At 38.3% G+C, this 20,424-nt stretch overlaps 1 protein-coding gene across 1 annotated transcript in view; it reads right to left on the bottom strand.

Annotated features, from left to right (window-relative positions):
- The window catches only part of LOC108393686 (putative P2Y purinoceptor 10), a 32,129-nt gene extending 30,409 nt beyond the window's left edge, over window positions 1-1,720 (bottom strand). The window contains exon 1 of the mRNA XM_037003988.2: window positions 1,622-1,720. The gene's annotated coding sequence lies outside the window, so the exon portion shown is untranslated. The remainder of the gene's footprint in view (window positions 1-1,621) is intronic.
- Between the last annotated feature and the right edge of the window lie 18,704 nt (window positions 1,721-20,424).

The raw sequence follows: 20,424 nt of genomic DNA, 5'->3' as shown, positions 1-20,424 counted from the left end.
TATCCTACTGTGGAGTATAAGTAACCTTTTAAACCAAAAGTTTCAAGATAAACACAGATTCCCTGCAAATCATTGCCCTGAATGTTGGGTCTCTCTGAAATGGTGATTTCTCAACAGACAGATCTATGCTCTTTGATAAAGAAGTGACTAAGAGCTATAGGCGGCCCTGCCTCTTAGGATACCAACTGATGTACTTCAAATATAACTGGCCATGAAGAGCTGTCCAAAACCACCCAGAGGTATGCTCACCCATTTAAAGTCTTATTCCACCATTGCCAGGATTTGATCAGTCTGTACTTGAACTTAAAAACTTTCCTGATTGAGCCTAAAAAGAAACTGCTTCTGTCCAAAGGAGGACCTGTGTTCAAAAAGAAGCATTGCAAAGACAATTACCCTGAATGCATGACCTACTTCTCAGTATAGTTTAGGCCATTTCCCACCTCAGTATACCAGCATATTACCTAATTTCAAGATTAAATATTTTTACTGTGTCACAATAGCTAATAGATAAACTCCTCAATTAATAGAAATGGCAATGATTCCCTGCATCCATTTGAACTAAAATAAAAATGTTCCCACTTGCAAGATGCTTGGAGCTGAGGCTACTCCCCAAAAAAGTATAACAAAGCTTCTCATCATTTTATCCAGAATGATCCTGGTACCAACTGGCATGGTACAATCTATCTTCAAGGACTCCCCAACTGGAAGTCCTCTTTAGACTCAGTCATCTTGGCTCAGAACCAGAGAATAATGATAGCACCCAGAGTAATAAGAGCAATAATCACTGAAAAGATACATGCTTCTCTTGGATTCTGCTATCCAGTATGGCAGAACTTGGGTCAAAAATCAGCTTTCAAAGGATCAAGAATAATCTCTGAACAGACTCTGATATCAATTCACCAAAGTAATATGGGAAATTTTCTCCTTTCCTAACCTAAAAATCCAACATATTGTCTGGGAGATACAGGATTCTGTAGGGGTAAGAGAACATGATCTAGAAAACACAGGGTGACTTAACCTCTGCCACTAACTAGTTGGGTGATCTTAAGTGGCTTTACTTCACTGGCTCTCAGTTTGTGAAGAATTTAGATTTCTAAGAGCTTGTTCAACTCCAAAATCTATGACCTGACTTTTTCCTTCTCTCCTAAAAGAATATACCATCTGTAACTATCTGTGAAAGCTAAACTCACCAAAGCAAAGATATTTTACATAAAATTTTTCATTTATTATGTAACTAAATTATACAGAATAGGAATTCAAATCCTCTTTTTCTGGCTGAAAATGTCAAGTCCCAGTGAACCTCACCGAGCGCATTTTTTTTCCTTATCACTTTGTGTCGTCTTCCCTAGTTCGTGAAGAAATAGAGTCCTTGGCAAAGAATGAACTGCATCACAGACTGGTAATAATGGTGGGAACTGTTGGCATTAATCTTAATTTTGTACTCAAGTCAGACTAAAGGGAAATCACCATTGCTCCTGTTGTAAGAAATCTAAAATGAGAAACCACAAACCATTTTCAATTTAGACACTGGCCCTATATCTGCTTCTGTCCTGGATCCTCATGCCTCAACCAGTCCTCCTGCTTGGAATCACCAATTCCCAGATACTATGCTATAACTTACCTTGGAGCCTTGATGAGATTAGCACTCTTGTTTCTTTGCAGGGAGCTGGGTATGAAAAAGCCTAACTGTGTGGCACGGATCCTGCTGATAACTGACAAATTTGTTGTTGAAAGAGGAAGTTCAGTGCATTTGGTGTCTCACCACAGAAACCTTATTTGCACAAACAGAAGGTAAGTCCCTTGAGCAGATGACGCTGCTCGATTTATTTCATTGGTGCAGAGAAATGCAAAGAACAGGGAGCCAAAGGCTATTCAAAATCAAACAATGACTGGATACCAGCCTTCCTCATTGTTTCTCACCCTATCTCCTTCCACCGCAACCCACATGACTGTTTCATTAGATTCCAGTAGGCTCCATGGCAAGATAGGACTTTGAGGCAAAATCTGAAAAGAGTTTATCTGAACAGGAAAGTTATAACTCCTTCAAACCTGAGGGACAAAGGGTCAGGAAACCTCAAGAATAAAAGTCAGAATGACAGCTGTCAGACTACCTTTGCTTTAGCCATTCCCTCCATCTGCAGTGGCTTTCTCTCAACCTCTCAAGTCTCATAATTTAAGGTGTAATTTAGTTATTTTTGTTCACTTACTAGCCTCTTACTATACTGCAAACTGCTTGGGGCAAAGAATATCTGACTCATTTCTGTATACCTAACTACTACAGTAAAAGGCAATTTCACAAATGTTGAATGAATAAGTGAGGGAATGAATTTAAAAAATAGAAGTTCAAATAACATGAATAAATAAATGAACAGTGTTGATTACAGAGTCTTCCTCTAGTGTATTAAGATTTTGTTCTTTATGTATATTGTCTATGGGGCCTTTATCAGTATGTAAATAAAGATAATACACTTGAAGACTATAGAGTCAGCCAAGTCTGAGTCTAGTCCTGAGAAAAAGGGCTTGCAAAGTAAGCAGCACAAACTCTGTGGGCATGTAAGGAAACCAGATTCAGAGCCCAGAACCTGGAGCTACTAAGATCTTTCTTGGTAATATCCACAGCAAAGGAGAAAAAGAAAGCACTGCGGGTTAAGTCAAATAGCAGCATTTGGATTTATGGATAAAACCGATTAAAGAATGAAATGTATGACAGCATTTTTGTAGTAGGGCAATCTGGATCTGCAACATGCTTTCATAGAACCAGGCCCATTTAAGAACAAGACAGAGCCATGCCCAACACTCAGAGATCTCTAATACAAACTGCAAGGGCATCAAGAGATGGAAAATAAACACTTTCAGCACTAGAAACTAAGAGCTTGAAATGATTGATGGAAAATCCATGATTTGTGAGGACTGTCAAAGAAAAAGGGTACCCATCCTGGCTGAGGTATATTAAATGAAACATGTTTGACCTTGCAATTCACTTAACTCTAGTTTCATGTATTTATCCAGTTTCAATCTGTTGTTAATTTAGTTCTCTGACTTGGCATCCCTACTGAAAGGAGAATACACTGACAGGCAAACACATATTTCAGTCCATTTGGCAGTTCTGTTCCACATTATAAATTATGAAGTTGGCTTTCTGGTACAAATTCATCCCTTGTGAGTTTGGGCAGTATGAGGCTGTTTTCCTAGTGTATGATTCTTGTTCAAACAAAGAGGTTTGTAGGCTCATTGAACTGTAAATCCGTACTCTGAGACAGAGGGAGAAAAGGAACCCTGTCCTAACAATTAGCTATTATGGCTACCTCCCACCTTCTCTTCGTAGAAAACACCTTAACATTGATAAGAAGCAAGCCTGCCAGATTACCATATTTCTATCTTGCATGCAAGTATTTTCTCCAATCATTGGCCATAAAAGGGGAAGTAAAAGTAGTTCAAAAGTCAGTGATGTAGTTTAGGCAAAGAAAAATTAAATCCAGGTAAAGTTTTGAGTGTTAATTAAAAGGAGAAAAGCTGTTGACAAATCAAGAGAGCTGATAACTTATTAACAATTTTCAGTTAACTTTTTTAAGACTTCTCTTTGTTATAATTGATTATCTAGGAATCATTACATTTCAAACCAAGTAAAAAATATCTGGTATAAGAGTCTAATAAACAATACAGCTGACCCATTTTGCCCACAGTTCCAAATTCTTCCTTTTTTTTATGTGTCCCCTCAAAGATTACTTTTTGCATCTTATCTTCCCTAGGCTGGGGAAAGTTTATGAGTTGGTGCTTACAGATCTTCTCTAACAGGAACAATAGATTAAGAGAGATAGCTGTTGTTGAGGACATTATTCATAATAACATACTGTATTTTCTAGGAGAACCCAACAAACAGTATGACCTGATCTCAGTATTAGGAAGAACTGTATTTTTCCTAAGTAATTGGTTTGATTTGATTTTAATGGATACTGATAATTGTGTGCCATGTCTCTTTACAGTGTATGTTGAAACTCAGCCGGAACTAATTTATAGTCTACTTATAACAAGTTTGGAGATCTTTATGTCATGGGCTGTTTTTGATTATCGTCTTTAATGGCTCTATTTTTATGTTCTTGTCTATTTTATATTTATTCTTTTCCACCTACCATTCATTCCTATTTTCTTGCTTTAATATGCAACCTTTAAAATGACATTTAATCCTTCCTGGAACAATAGTGGAACAAAAAAAAAAAAAAAGAAAGAGTGAACTGTCACCTCAATTCCTTTGTTAGAATTAGTGAATATTAATTGTCTTAGATAAACTGTCTTCAGGAGCTTCCATATCAGATTCTATATCCACAGAATATCCCTAAACTTTTTTGGAATTAATCATTCAACAAGTACATAAAAAGCTACAACGATGAGCAACTGTGTTGGATGGTAAGTGGTAAGGTTGGGGCTCAGAAGAATAAAATATGCTCTCTATCCTACAAAAGTTCACAGTTTAAGTGGTAAGCTGGTCACTCATAAGTGAATTAGAAAAAATGGCATAATATATGGTGTAATATTAGATATATGAAAGTTAAGAAGGTGAGATCACTACCTACTGTGCCTGTCTGGGAAGGTTTGCTGGTCCTTGCTCAATAGGCAAGTTTGATTTAACCAGCATTCTCACTGGGTAGAACCTGTCCCACTGGGGGCATGCAAGGTTATTTTTGGTGGTACAAGGAATAGCTTTATAATAATTTTCACATTACACATTTGTCTTAAGACTTTAAATGTAATTAAAATTACCATTTCACATCTATAATTTCATGTATAATATTACTTAGAATGAGGCTAAAATAGGAAGCTAATTTTTTTAAGTATGATTAAACAAACACAAACACAAATAAAAGTATAGATGGTGAGCCGACATAACAAAAACTATGGAGAAAGTTTGAGCATCTGAAATCTGGCAAATACCAACACAAAGAGAAGGGAGAAGGCAAAGGATTCCAGGAAAAAGAAGGAATATTGCCAAGGATATGAATGAAGAGTAAACAAGTGTTAGTTGGGTGGTACATAGGACCAAATTTTGACTAAAACATAGGGCATGTTAGGGAACAGTGGGAAAAAAGTCTGAAGGGTAGAACCATACAAAGATTTTAAGTATAGAAGTCATAGGATACAGGAAGTCATGAAGGGTTTTAAGCAGAGCTGAGGGAAGGAGATAAACACTTTTACTGAGTACTTTTTATGTAATGGTCATCATTGTAGGAATATCATGTCAATGAATCCTCAGAAAACCATATACAGTAGGGCCTACTATCTCCTAGGATACTGATGAGTGAATTGAAGCACATAAAGGTTAATTAATTTCCCTACAGTTACACAAGTGGGATAGGCAAGATTCAGACCCACATCTGTCTGTCTCTAGAATCCAACCTATATTCTACCTCTCCATGAAAATTTTTGCTAAGAGGAAAGTATAAAGAATAGATTTGAGAAGGGAGTGAAGTAGGAGGTAGGGATCCCTATTGGAGGACATACCTATAATGAATTTAAGGTAATAAGAGCATGGATTAGGACAGTGGCAGTAAGAATGAAGATAAAATATAATTTCAAAAGAGTTATGTTTTGCAAACAAGCACTTAAAACTGTAGTCAGTTAAGTGAAAGAGGAAATGAATCTTCACAAGTAGGAATAAATCGATCTTTAAGGGGTTTAATTTTTGCATATTTTTCACTAAAATTTTTAAAGTCATACACTGAGTTATCTTTCTTCAGTGAGAAAAACATACTTTGTAGCTGAACTTCATTTTCCTGAAACACAGAAGTTTATTTTGGAGACAGGTATCAGTACAAGGCAAGTTCTTGAGACCTCCTGAAAATAGAATGGTTAGTCTCACAGGATGTGAATTTCTAAAGAAATGTACTCCAGAGAATTTCCAAAAAAAAAAAAAAGGCTTCCTTCAGTTAACTAAGTGGCTGGTGGGGTATGCATGTTGTGAATTAACATAAATGATGGGATTTCCCCAAATTCATGATGGTCTATTTGGTTTCTATATAGTCAAAGCCATGAACAATGTGCAAGAAGACAGGGATGTGACAACAGTATATCTTGTCTTAATTTCTTATTTTGGTATCCTGGCTATGAGACTTATTAACTACACATGTCACTAAGACTGACCTCAGGAAAATGGTGGAATAGATGAAGATTACATATGTGTCTCACACTTCCTTTGTTGGCCTTTTTGTTCAGCTTTCTCTCCAAGGATATTGTGCTGTTCCAGACCTCTGGGTTCTTGTCACAAAATAAGGTAATTTTAGCAGATTCTTAATGTTAAACCAAAAAGCATTTTTAAACTGAATGCTACAAATGCAAGATAATTGATTCCAAGTGTCTGGAATTTCATGCACTGACAAACAGCAAAGGACTCTTCAAATCAACATTCCTAAAATCAGCAATTAAAACCAATTTCTCAAATCAGCAATTCTCAAGCTTTTTGGTCTCAGACCCCTTTACACTCTTAATAATTATTTAGGACCCCAAAGAGCTTTTGTTTATATGGATTGTATCTATCAATATATATGATATTAGACATAGAAATTGATGTTTAAAAATATCAATTTATTAATCCATGTAAAAATAAATTCATATGGTAATATAAAAATAGTTTATGAGACATAATATACCAAAAAATAATAATAAGAATAACAATATTTTACATTTTTTGCAGACCTCTTTAATGTCTGGTTTAATTGAAGAATGCTTGATTCTCTTATCTGTTTTTTTCATTCAGTCTGTTATGATATATTAATTGTAATATAAGAGAAAAAACGAGTTTACATGGGTTATGTGGATGAAAAATGGAGGATCATTTAAATAACTTTTTCACATAAATGTACATATTCTTCATGGATACAACAACAAAGCTAGATAAGTAGTAGGTTTTTATGGGAAAATTGCAATGTGGATTATGAAAGTATATCAAGAAATTTTTCCTACTCTATTTCATTAAAATTCATTGATCTATCTTGTACTTTGAATGAGTCTTTCAGTCATGCATTGTTTGTAACTACATGCTTTGGTCTTTTGGGAAATATTGGTTCTTTACATCATGCAACTTTTGAAACAATTCAGTATACAGAATAAAAAATGCATCTTATTTGTTACTATCATGAAGGATTTCATTAGAAAAGTATCTAAGTAATAGGTGTCTGTTGAGCACATGGCTATGGGTTCAAGTTATCCAAAGCTCTAATTTTTACTTGAGAACTGAAATTTTAACATTGGTAACAAATACTTGCCATCGTTTTTCATTGAAGTAATATGTATTTCCATGAAATACCTGTCTGAGTAATCATAACTTTCTTTCAGTCCTTTCAAGTAAAACTGGTGTTCCATGAAAAAAATATCTAGTTAAGCAAGAGGCTTAAATAATGTTACAAGTGCTTTTATTTGAGAGAATCATAATACTTCAATATGCAGAAGTACCTTACATATATATAGTTCCCCTTTTGTCACAGAATATTATATATACACATAGTTGTGAAATAGTATGTATGTCAAGAAGTAATTTATATATATAGTTACCCTTTTCTAATGTCACAGAACATTAAAAAGATGAGTACTCAAGGATCAAGATAAAATCAACTTTTATTACAGTAGCCCCCCCCTTATCAGCAGTTTCACTTTCTGTGGTTTCAGTTACCCATGGTCAACTGCATTCTGGAAACATATGATCCTCTTAACGTTTTGTCTGAAAGTCAGTAGTAGCCTTATGCTATATCACAATGACTACATCATTCACCTCACTTCATCTCATCACAAAGGCACTTTATGATCTCACATAAACACAAGAAAGGTGAGTACAATACAGTAAGTTATTTTGGGGGAGAAAGAGACCATATTCACATAACTTTTATTATAGTATATTGTTATAGTTGTTCTATTTTATTATTAGCTATTATTGTTAATGTCTTACTTTGTTTAACTTATAAATTAAACTTTATCATAAGTATGTATGTATGTATAAGAAAAATCATAATAATACATATGGTATATACAGTTTTAGCCATCCACATGGGGTCTTGGACTGTATTCCCATGGACAAGTGGGGGACTACTGCCCTTCACCAAGGACATTCTTAAGCAAAACTGCTTTTTAAAATTTTTTTTTTATTAAGGTATGATTGATATACACTCTTATGAAGGTTTCACATGAAACAATGTGTTTACTACATTTACCCATATTATCAAATCCCCACCCATACCCCAATGCAGTCACTGTCCATCAGTGCAGCAAGATGCCAGAGATCCACTATGTCCCTTCTCTGTGATACTCTGTTCTCCCCGTGACCACCCACACCATGTGTACTAAACATAATACCCCTCAGTCCCCTTCTCCCTCCCTTCCCACCTTCCCTCCCACACCCCTCCCCTTTGGTAACCACTAGTTCATTCTTGGAGTCTCTGAGTCTGCTGCCATTTTGTTCCTTCAGTTTTGCTTCATTGTTATACTCCACAAATGAGGGAAATCATTTGGCATTTTTCTTTCTCCACCTGGCTTATTTCATTGAGCATAATGTCCTCCAGCTCCAACCATGTTGTTGCAAATGGTAGGATTTGTTTCCTTCTTATGGCTGAATAGTATTCCGTTGTATATATGTACCACATCTTCTTTATCCATTCATCTACTGATGGACACTTAGGTTGCTTCCATATCTTGGCTATTGTAAAAGGTGCTGTGATAAACATAGGGGTGCATATGTCTTTTTGAATCTGAGAAGTTGTATTCTTTGGGTATATTCCAAGGAGTGGGATTCCGGGGTCAAATGGTATTTCTATTTTTAGTTTTTTGAGGAACCTCCGTATTGACTTCCACAATGGTTGAACTAGCTTACATTCCCCAACAGCAGTGTAGGAGGGTTCCCCCTTCTCCACATTCTCATCAGCATTTGTTGTTATTAGTCTTTTTGATGTTGGCCATCTTTACTGGTGTGAGCTGATATCTCATGTGGTTTTAATTTGCATTAGTGATGTGGAGCATCTTTTCATGTGTCTGTTGGCCATCTGAATTTCTACTTTGGAGAACTGTCTCTTCATATCCTCTGCCCATTTGTTAATCATGTTATTTGCTTTTTGGGTGTTGAGGTGTGTAAGTTCTTTATATATTTTGGATATTAACCCCTTGTCGGATATGTCATTTACAAATATATTCTCCCATACTATAGGATGCCTTTTTGTTTTGTTGATGATGTCCTTTGCTGTACAAAAACTTTTAGTTTGATGTAGTCCCATGAGTTCATTTTTGCTTTTGTTTCCCTTTCTCGAGGAGATGGGTTCAGGAAGAAGTTGCTCATGCTTATATTCAGGAGATGGCAAAACTGCTTTTTATATTCATAAATATATGGCAGTGAAAAATACTAGTATAGTTTGATAAAACTACCTTGATTTGTATTAAGGCACCAGAAGTTTAAAACTCCATAGGTTTTGTAAATCAGGGCAAATTCCAGTACAATGAAAAAATTAAGAAATGTCTTAGTATTATTATAAAAGCAGTTTGACCTTGATGGCCTACTAAGAGTCTCAGGGTCTCCAGGGATCTGCATACCATACCTTGAGAAACTTTGTTTGATAGGTAAAATAATATTTCAAATCGTGTTTCATAGGTAACCACAAAAGGGATTGTTATAAATTTTCAGTCAAAATGTTGTAAGTAAAAAACTACAGACACAGTTACACAATCTTTAATGCTACAATTCTAATATTAACATGAACATGGTATTTTCTCTGTAGAGCATTTTTGGCTGTCTTCAAATGTATTTTTGGTATTCTCTTTGATTTCACTTTATTCATTTCAATTAAGAGCAGTTACAAATTACTTAATCTTAAGTGAGAATATGCTAATTCCAAAATACTGTGCTAAGTTATGCTTGGGTAGGTTCAATGATGAATAAGACAAGTCCTTACTGTTAAGGAATTTAAAGTATAATTTTGGAAGAGTGATATAATAAGTTATAAGAAATACATATTTGGTCATTCTTTTGACCAAATATATTTTCCCAGGGTGGGCAATATTTCCAGAATCTCTCACCTGGTCTTAGTGCATCTCCATATCAATAGGTGCTTTCCAGTGGGTGGAGAGAAGTAGTCCATCCCCATATCAAAAAGCAATTAGAACGGGGAGTGAGGGCATATCTGGACCAGAGATGTTGGGTGCGGCCCGTTTTCTGCAGCTGGGTCAAGAGAGACATGGGCCAGCAGAAGTGGGCAACTGCTTATAGCCAATAAATGTGTTTCTATCACCTTATTTCTTCCTTTGACTGATTTCAGTTTGAAAGGTAATTTGCCCTGGGCTGGGTACAGATTTTCCTCCCTGGAGTTACCTCTCATGGTAGTGGGCAGGACCTCTGAACCGAAAATATGTCTACAAGGATGTGACCCTTGGGCAGGCTCCCCTAGAAATAGTGGGGAGATGCCAAAAACTCACCCTGTGGATGGTGGGGAGGCCCCAGTGGCTGCAGTGGTAGAGGGTGCAGCTTCACCTGGGAGCCCACTGTCCATGGGGCTTCCACCTGGGGAGCCCCTAGTGGGAAATTGGTCTAGGGTAAAGCACCTCCTAAATGGGTTGGGCCTTCCCCAAGGGTAGAGACACTGGAAGGTGTGGAATTAGCCCTCTGTGATATAGAAGAATGCTTAGAGGCCCTGACTGGCCATGTAGCAGCCAGGATTGTGGGATATCTGCTTCTCAAGATAATGGAAAATATTACTGAGGAGAGAGAGAGACTTCAGCAGGAGAGAGACACACTTTAGCATCACTTGGAGGAGCTGGGTGATGACCTACGGGATACCCTTAAGAATGAGAGACAGTTATTGACAAAACAGGTCATGCTCCTGGAAGATACATGAAAAGTAAGGGAGGAGGCAGCAGGGGAATCCATGTTGTAGGAGGATTTTGGGGGAAGGGGAGGAACGAGTGGTGCCTTCATCCCCAGAGATGATAGAGGAGATGTCAGGAGAGAATGAGGGGGTGGGGATGAGGGCCAATCTGTTGCTAAGGCCACTGACTGAGGCAGAAGCCTCTCCCATATTAAAGGACCTCCCAGTTATAATTAAGAAAATAAAAATGCAACAATCATGGGATTCTCAGGAGAAGTCACCCCCACCCTAGGTTTTGGAGCACTCCCCACTCCTCCCCTATGTGCAGGATGAGCTGGTGAACATGGGCATCCATTTTCATCAGAGGCCACTGGTACATCTGTATACATGGCTTTTGCTATCCTGGGATATGGAGGTGGAAAAAATTATTATGTCTGGTTCTGAAATGGGTAGTCTGGCTTCTCTGATGACTCACCTTTCCCTCCGGCAGTGGTAGCAAAGTGCCCATCACACTTCAGGGAATCAGGAAATTCTGAGTTGGCAGTCAGCAGCCATCAGGCAGTTTGGCCTAATAGGGCTATTTACCATACTTACCCACAAGTTGGAAGACATATGCAGAACTCCAGCAGGTGTAATGGGAGCTGGGGATGAAAAATATCATCTATAACATGGAACCCCAGGGCCCCGATGAGAAGTTGTTCACCTTAGGAATGAGAAATATGGTGCTCTATGCAGCTACCCCATCTCTCTTTGGTTCTCTACTGACTATTCTTGCCCCTCACATAGGGCAACACATAAGTGAGGCTACTTGTAATTTAGCAGATATGGAGGAAGTTGAAAGAATAAAAGCACAGAAGGAAGTAAAGGCTAAAACTGAAAGGAGAAGTGCAAAGGGCCCCGTGAAGGTCTTGAGCACCAAGATGTGGGTTGATTTGATAAAGGTGGTGGTAGTGAAAGAAAAATGACAGCAGCCCAATAGGATCCTGTTAGAACTGTGGCACCAATTAAAGCCAGAGCAGCAGTTCCAGTCGCTGAGGTCCAGGACACAGAAGCTGGAGGCAAAGCCTCATGTGTGGCCTGTGTCCCTGCAAGACTTCCTGGAGGACAGTACTCAGGATCCACCTGAGCCCTCACCCCCACAGGAGGATGATTTGGCATTGCTGTTTGACTGGGGGAAGGTTAAGTCCCCCATCTTGGGGATGTGGTGGTGACCAGAGGCCACATGTAGAATTAGCAATTTATTGGTCCCCCATGAATGTGTGTTTCCTGGTGCTAGTAGACCCAGGAGCTGAATGTTCTCTGATTTATGACAACCGTGTGTTTTCCTGGGACCCCTGCTGTGAAAGATGGCTATGGGGGTAAGGCAATTAGAGTTAAGAAAGCCCAAATTCCATTAGGAATAGTTGTTTAACCCCAACGGAGAATACTGTGTACATTTCTTGCATCCCTGAATATATTTGGGGTTATATATTCTGCAGGGCCTGTGGTTACAGACCATTGAAGGTGAGTTCAGACTGAGGGTATGTGTGGTAAAGGCAGTTCTGAGGGGACATGCTCAGCACCCACCTTTGCAGGTGACAAATACTAAGCAGTGTAAATTGCCAGGGGAACACAAGGGAGTTGGAGAAACTCAACAGGAGTTCTAGAAGAGGGGCATCATAAAATCACACTCATAGTCCTTTTAATTCCTCAGGGTGGCCAGTGAAAAAGGTGGACAGCTCTTGGTGTATGACCAAGGATTACAAGAAATTGAATAATGTCACACCCCCTTTGCATGCTGCTGTCCTCTCTATAGCAGCCCTTATGGACACCTTCAGTCATGAAGGAGGGATGTATCATTATGTTGTGGACCTTGCTAATGCTTTCTTCTCTATTGACATAGCACAGGAAACTTAGAAACAGACTTCAATTGGGAAGGCTGGCAGTGGACTTTCACTGTCCTTCCACAGGGATACCTCTGCAGTCCCACCATTTGTGGGACTTTTAACCCAGGACTTTACCACATGGAAGAAACCACAATGGTGTGACTGTACCACTACACTGATGTTATACTCATTTCAGACTCTCTTGCAGATTTAGAATAAGCAGTTCCTAGACTGCTGCAACATCTACAGGAGAAAGGATGGGCTATGAACAGCACCAAGGTTCAGGGACCTGGTTTGTCTGTAAAGCTCTTGAGAGTTGTCTGGTAAGGTAAAACTAAAGTTATCCCAGAGGCAGTAATAGACAAGGTCCAGGCTTTCCCTGCCCCTACCACTGTGGCAGTATTACAAGATATTTTGAACCTTTGGGGCTACTGGAGATGGTTTATCCTGCACTTAGCACAATTTCTGAAGCCCTTATACTTGTTAGTATGAAAGAGCATCCGGTGGGATTGGGATGAAACATGTGCAGGTGTTTTACTGCTGTTAAGTGATTGGTCAAGGGCATACAGACTTTGAGTCTAAAGGACTCACAAAGGCCCTGTGAGCTAGATGTTCATGTAACCAAAGATGGTTATGAATGGGACTTTGGGAGCAGTTTGAATGTAGATGCCAAACTATTGGATTCTGGTCACTACTATGGAAAGGAGCAGAGGTCTGGTACAGCCTGAAAGAGAAGCAATTTGCTGCTGTGGACTATGCGTTGTTGGCTCTAGAGCCCATAACTGGAACAGCTCTGACCAAGGTAACAACTCCCTAAACCATTGCGGATCAGGAGCGAGACTGGACCCAAAGACCAGAGAGTGCCATAGCACAGATGCCTACACTGGACAAGTGGAGCATGTACAGCAGTGTAGCACCCTCTCCAATAGCCCCTTAATTGGATAACTGCAACACTTATTGGGGCCAGTCACGTATACCAATGGAAGGCATGAAGAACTTGCTTTTGAGCCATTGCTAGCTGAGGCACCCATGTATACAGATTTTAGGATCAGAGGTTCTGCTAACTACCACTAGATGTAACTCCAGGTGGAAATCCTGGGGCAAAACACATTTGAAACAAAAACCAGTCAAAGAGAGAAATAAAGTGGGGGAAACCTGTTTAACTGCTCACAAGCAGCCATCCACTTCTGCTCTCCTGTCTCTCTCATGACCTGGCTGGAGGACAGGGACCCCACCCAACCTCTCCAGTCCACATTTACCCTTGCTCACCCTTGTAATTACCTATTGATATGGAGATGGACAAGTCTCCACCCCTAGGAAACACCTATTTATATGGAGATGCACTAATGCCAGGCGAGAGATTCTGGAAATTTTGCAATTTTACCCACAATGTGACATTCTCAACATATAATTTGTAAAGCAACATAGTAGAGTTGTCTGAGTTTGAATCCTAGCCCTCCTAGTTACTAGCTGCGTGACCTTAGGCAAGTTTCTTAGTCTCTCTCAAACTATTTCTTCATCTAAAAGTAAGCACAAGTTAATGCATAGTATTTGACATAGTAAACATTTAACATATGTAATTATTTTTAATCTTCATGGGATCAGTAAAGCCACTGAAATGATCTTTAAATTTTTAGGTGTTTATGAAATTTTCTAGGAGAGAATTCAAAGTTTTCATTAGATTCTGAAAGAAACATGGGATCTTCAAGAAATGGTGTTATTGAGAATAATAAAATAGCTACTGGGTTAAATCCTTTGGATTATGCCCTTTTATAACATTAGCCTCTTGTGCATCACAACTCTTATCTCAATCCCTTCAATAAATACATGCCTAACATATAAAAATTGTTTTACATACATTATCTATAATCCTCACAGCAATCCTGCAAGATTATAATTTCCATTTTACTGATAAGGAAACTGAAGTTCAAAGAAGTCAATTAATATGCCCAAGGTTAAGTGACTGGAAAAGCTAGTTGAACTCTATAGGCTGGCTCAAAAGTTCTTTCAATAATATACTGCTAACTTTTTTCTTCCTCACTTGAAGAATCCAATTATCCCCATGCCAATCTTCTTTGCTCATTTCCCAAATAATATCTCTGAAATCTGGCATCTATCTCCTCACCTATACTAAAAATTGGTCTAAGAAAAGTTATCAAATGCTTCATAATCACCCATTCTGGTGGATCTTTCTTCATTACTGAAGCTTCTTGGACTCTCAAATTTGATATGGTTAGCCAGTTTTAAGACACCATAGATAAGAAAATACATCAGAGTTCAAACAGACATGGGCTCAAATATTTATTTTGCCACTTATTAGCCAACTTATCTTACATTATTTATCTGAGTATCAGTGACTTCATCTATGAAATGTAGATAATGTATTTATTTCTTAGGCTAATTCTGAGAATTTAATATAATTGCTTGTTTAAAGGGTCTTAACACAATCAAATTGTAGTAAATTCTAGTTGTCTTTCTCCACATTCCATGCAATGCCCACTTTGCTTTATTCATTATCCTGGCTTCCTTACCTTTTTAAACCTTTTTTAAGTCTATTTCTAGCTCCTCTTCCTCCTATAGGGTTTACATCTCTACATCTCAGTATTTTAGGCTTACCATTAGGCTTCTTTTATTCTTTACTCCTCAGTAATCTCATCAGAAATCAAAATCTGTACTCATAATAAACGCAAAGCTCAAGAACAGATTTAATAATTTAACAATACACTTGCAGCAGATATTCAATGTATCCAATACCTCCATAAATATGCTACTTTCCACGAATATACTCCTTGATTAATGTGAAATCCTTCAAGGTTTCCAGGTAAAAATTAAGGCAATCTTAGTTATAAGAAAGATAGTAGTGGTGCTGGGGTTCTTGTTAACGAAGCCAAAGAATGAGCTTCACAAACACTCCAGGTAGGAAAGCAAGGTACAGGCTTTTATTTAGAAATAAAGTGAGAAGAAAGAGCTCCTGGATCATGCCAGGAGGTGACAAGAGAGCCCGTAGTGATGTGTTGTCTAGGGGGTTTTATAGGCAGTTAAGGATTTTTCGAGAACATGAAAAAATTTAGGGACGCAGACTTGCATCACTTGCCCTGTCCTCAAGGTGGGCTGGGTCATAGTCTGTTTGCTAGGGCTGACAGCGGAGTCATGGGTTATGCTGATACCCTTGCAGAACAGTCAAACATTCCAGGCCAAGTTGCTCCTGGCCTTTTTACCTTTAAATGATCTCACTGAAGATGTCTATATCTTTACCTTAGAGAATTAGTGTGACCTTGACTTTGCATAATGCTTAGCACAGACTTTCAAGAGGGACTTCTTTGCCCATTGTTACATTGCTCTGACTGTAAATATTCTGCCCTGCTTTTCCCGGAGGCCCTCACCCTACTCTGACTACACCCACCGTCCCTGTCTCATTCCCCTTCTACAGATGGAGACCCTAACTGCTGCTAGGGAAAGGGGGCGATGACCGCTCTGGCTGCTTCATGCTGAAAAGGGGTGCAGTAAAGGGTGCAGTTAGGTATCCATCAGTGGTCAGGTGAGAGGGCCTCGGAAGATGGGCACTTCTATTCCAGGTTCCATTTCTATTACTATTTGCAGTTTTTGGCTTCTAGGCAAGATAGAACAAATTGTGTTATTAGGTTAAGTAGCAACATCTGGAGTTGAATTTTCCATTCTGGAGGGACAAACTTGATGAGATTAAGAATGCATGGTTGAATATGAGAACTAGAAATAGTAAAACTTTAATTGAAATGATAGGAGAAAACTAAAACCTCTGGAAAATCATAGCCAGATATTTTGAAGAAGCTAGAATTCTGGATCTAGTTTATGTCCCAATGACTAGTATTAAGATTTAGTATGGATAAGGCTGCATTATTGAAACAATACTTTTCTCTAAAATCACCCTCATTTTTATTAGAAGTAACCAGATTAAGAAAATAATTAACACTTGGCTTTATATTTGTATAAGTGCAGCAAGAAAAGCAATTGATTACATAGGCTCTTTTAAATGTGCTTTGCTGGAACTTTTTGTAAGGAATTTCAGATTGAACTTTTAAAGGCCTCTCAAGGCCAGAAAGCCAGGCCAGACTTGCCATCAGGTTTTGCCTGCAGTACCTGTAGATTTGGGCAAATTCCTCTCTTCTTGAGGTTCCCAAGACATTCCTGAGGTTCCTGCACCTGCCAGGAAGTGACCTTCCTTACTCACCTGGTAAGGCTGCTGGGAACCCTGTAAGCAAGGTACCAGGCCAGTTCTTCCAAGGGCCTTTGTTGGTTTTATAAAGTCAACCTTAGTTTATTAAACCTGTTCATATCTGAGTTTATGCATGTGCCTCTCAGATATGACATTCCAGTCAAAGCCTTGGTAGCATAACCAGTGTTTTTAATTGGTCCTCTTACAAGGAAAGCATGTTCCTATTGAACTTATACAAATAAACATATTGCCATGAAATATAAAAATAGTCACTGAGAGTTTTTAAATTCTGGAGCAATCAGGTAGAGGGAAAGATAAGTTTTAATTATGCTTATAAAGATTAGTCATTTAATAAACTGTTTTCAGCTTAAGAAAAAAAGCTTAAAACACTTTATCAGCAACATTTGAAACAAAAAGCCACAAAATCATCTTCCTTAGTTTACTTAATCCTATGTAACCAATACCTGTTCTGCTGAAATCTAGTTCTTTACTAGCTTAGGAGTAATAAAACAGTGGCTATAAATGACAAGAGACTTACAAATGACAATGTTTAAAGATCTGATGAGAGCTTACTGTGAGACAGTAGACATAAGGAAATTCGGATATTTCTGTAACACAAAACATTCAGTAACAAAGTTTAGCATCATTCCCTTTAACAGTGGTTTCCAGGTAATTAAGCAGGTAATTATATATCAGATAAATAAGCCAAATTAGCCAAATAATTTCTCCAATGAGAAAAAATTCCTCTGACATGTTCCAGGGGCCCTCTGGAAAATATTAGAGTTAACTAGAGGTAAAAAGTACCTTTTTGAATTTGACTTTGGGAAGTTGTCAGAAGAAAGTTTCTTTGGCACTTGCTTAAATAGGATTATAGGTTGCCATGAAGCAATACTTATCCATTTAACCAGAATGACAACAAAATACCTCAAAGGCAAATAAAGAAGGTTACACAGTTGTTAGCAAACTTTAGCTTTTAGTCCTATTAATATTAAGATCTAATTTTCTTAAATACTCCGACAACTAATTGAGACTTCAAGCATGAGAAACTGCTTTGATAAAACAATTAGAGAACCTTTTGCAATCTTTCAATATTAAGAGCAGACTAACGGTTAAGAAAACTTTGTCTTTTTAACTGAAAACAGAATTCTAATTTTGCTGTGCACTTGATACCGAGACTCATTTGCTTTAATTTTATATAGCATGACCGTATTAAATTATTCTACAAACTTTCTACAACCTTCTTTTTACATTTAGATTTCTCCCTCTAAATAAACAGCTGTACTTTAGAACGAAGTTACTTTCTTTTATCAAAAGACACATTCTTTAGCATGCAGAAATGTTTTCCTTATTACTTTAAGTAGTTTTAATTAGAACTTAAAACCATTAGGTATCTTAATTTTGAGTGAACACTGAGAAGCAAGCTATTATAAACTGTTACACTAGTATTCTTTGAATTGACAAATTTATGAACATTTTATAATTTCTGTAACCATGAGCTTTACAGCACAATATCTCACTAAGCACAAAGTATATCTTAGCAAAACTTTAAGGTTTTAGGTTATCACAAAGATTCTTAGGCTGTAGGTAGGTATACACACTGTAACACTCAATTATTAAGGTGTTCACTTGCCACACTTATTTAGTTCACTCATTCCTAACAACTATGCTGGATTACTTACAAAACCTTTACTGAATATTAGACAAAGTCAAGCCCCTAAGCATTTTATTCTTGAAAGATTTAGCAGATAACATCAACTTAAATCACTTTAGGTAAACTTAGGGAGCTGATAACCATAAGGACATGTCCATTTCAGTTCAACTTAAATTAGCATTAATGCTTAATATTTTCTATTAGAATTTTCTGGAAATTTTAGAATGCCCAATTTTCACAAGCGCTTGTCTTTAAATCAATTTTATTAATACCATCCAGAGGTAGAAAAATCTTTCATTTACACACTTAGACACACAAACACACAGATTGAGACATAATGACCACAGCAACACTTTTCATAAAAGAACATATACACAGACAGATAAACTAATACAGAGATTTGAGTTACTGATATCCAATTGCCTTTCCTTTTAGCTTATTCAACTAAAAGTATCTCAGTTTTCAAGAATACACTCTACAGGCAAGCAGTTTATATAACTTGGTTAAGGTTTAGAAGGCCCCAGACTAACAGGGCCAATGAAGGCTCTGAACTGACAGGGGCTGTGTGTGTCCAGGGGGATGGAAATGAAATGCAAGTACAATTCTAGCTCCAGTCATTTAAAGCCAGGCTGTATTGCAGAAGATAAATTTCTTCTGTTTCAGGGAGTCTAGTTTAAAAACCTCCCAATTTTTGAAGATAATGAACCCAATAAGTAGAATAGATTTCCACCAAAATAATTTAGAAAACGAATTCCATATTGTAGTAGTTCACAGGACTTTTGACTATTTTCCTTCCTTGCATTAAAATAAATTTTGCTGCATAACCTTATTATATTGTATACTTCTCTCCTGGGCCAAGCTTCTCCGTTAGAGAGTTTGTGAGGCTAGGCTTGTGTGCAGAAGATAAAGACCTTTTTCAGGGTCTGGGGATCAAATTTGCTCCCAGTTCTTTAGAATGCAAGCTAGAGGCATGTCTGGCTTTAAACTTGAAGAGGAAGCTCCCACCTGGAAGAGAGAAAGACAGGTGTGCGACACCTGGTTGGCCTTTCTCTGTGAGGGCGTCTCCTTGCCTTGGAGCCTGGGTGACAGTGGTCAATCACCTCCTCTGCCAGGTTTACTGGATTTAACCACTCCTTACCAGCGTGGCCTATATCTTGCCTTGATTCCCCTCTTGCCTTCCCACAAAGCAAGAGTTGCTTCAGAGACCTGGATCTAGTGGGAACCTCACCAGTATGCTCTTACTTTATGCCTCTGGGGGTCCTGATCCAGACCCTAGTTTCTCTGCACAGGCTTCTCTGCACACTCAGGCTGCAAATAAGGAAATGCCTAGCCCCACAAAGACTCCCTCCAAGGAAGAGAGATCAATAGAAGAGAGCCATGGCTAGAATTTAAACAGGGCCATTTACATGTACAGTTATGGAGGGGGGTGTCTATACTCAAGCACTAATTTCTGCCACTGCCTGGGATTTGGCCAGTCACCCATGATAACAAATCTGATCTGTGAAACAAGAGGTTGGGGGGTTATCTGCGACTCTCGCATAGGCAGCAGCCTAGCTGGAGGTTCACTCAGTGCCACGGGATCAATCGGCTGGAGCCAAGATCCAAGGACCACTGTCTACTAGTCCAGTTTGCCCTCAGAGTCTGCAGATTAGAATAGAAAAGTAGGAAATCGGCTCAGCCACTCCCGGACATTCCCTTCCATCCGGAGGCGGGGGATCAAAGAGTGGCAGACACCGGGAAACCTTTCACCTGAGACTTAAGACTGGTAGCTGATGCTAATCATCTTTTAAGTGGCTAACGGGTGTCCAGATACATTTTTATGAGATAAAAAGTACAGTATTTAGTCAGGAATAAGAGCAAAGCATGGATCTCCTACCTTGCATTGGT

The sequence above is a fragment of the Manis javanica genome, chromosome X (assembly GCF_040802235.1).
Source record: "Manis javanica isolate MJ-LG chromosome X, MJ_LKY, whole genome shotgun sequence".
NCBI classification, from domain to species: Eukaryota; Metazoa; Chordata; class Mammalia; order Pholidota; family Manidae; genus Manis; species Manis javanica.
This window is presented reverse-complemented; position numbering and strand designations above follow the sequence as displayed.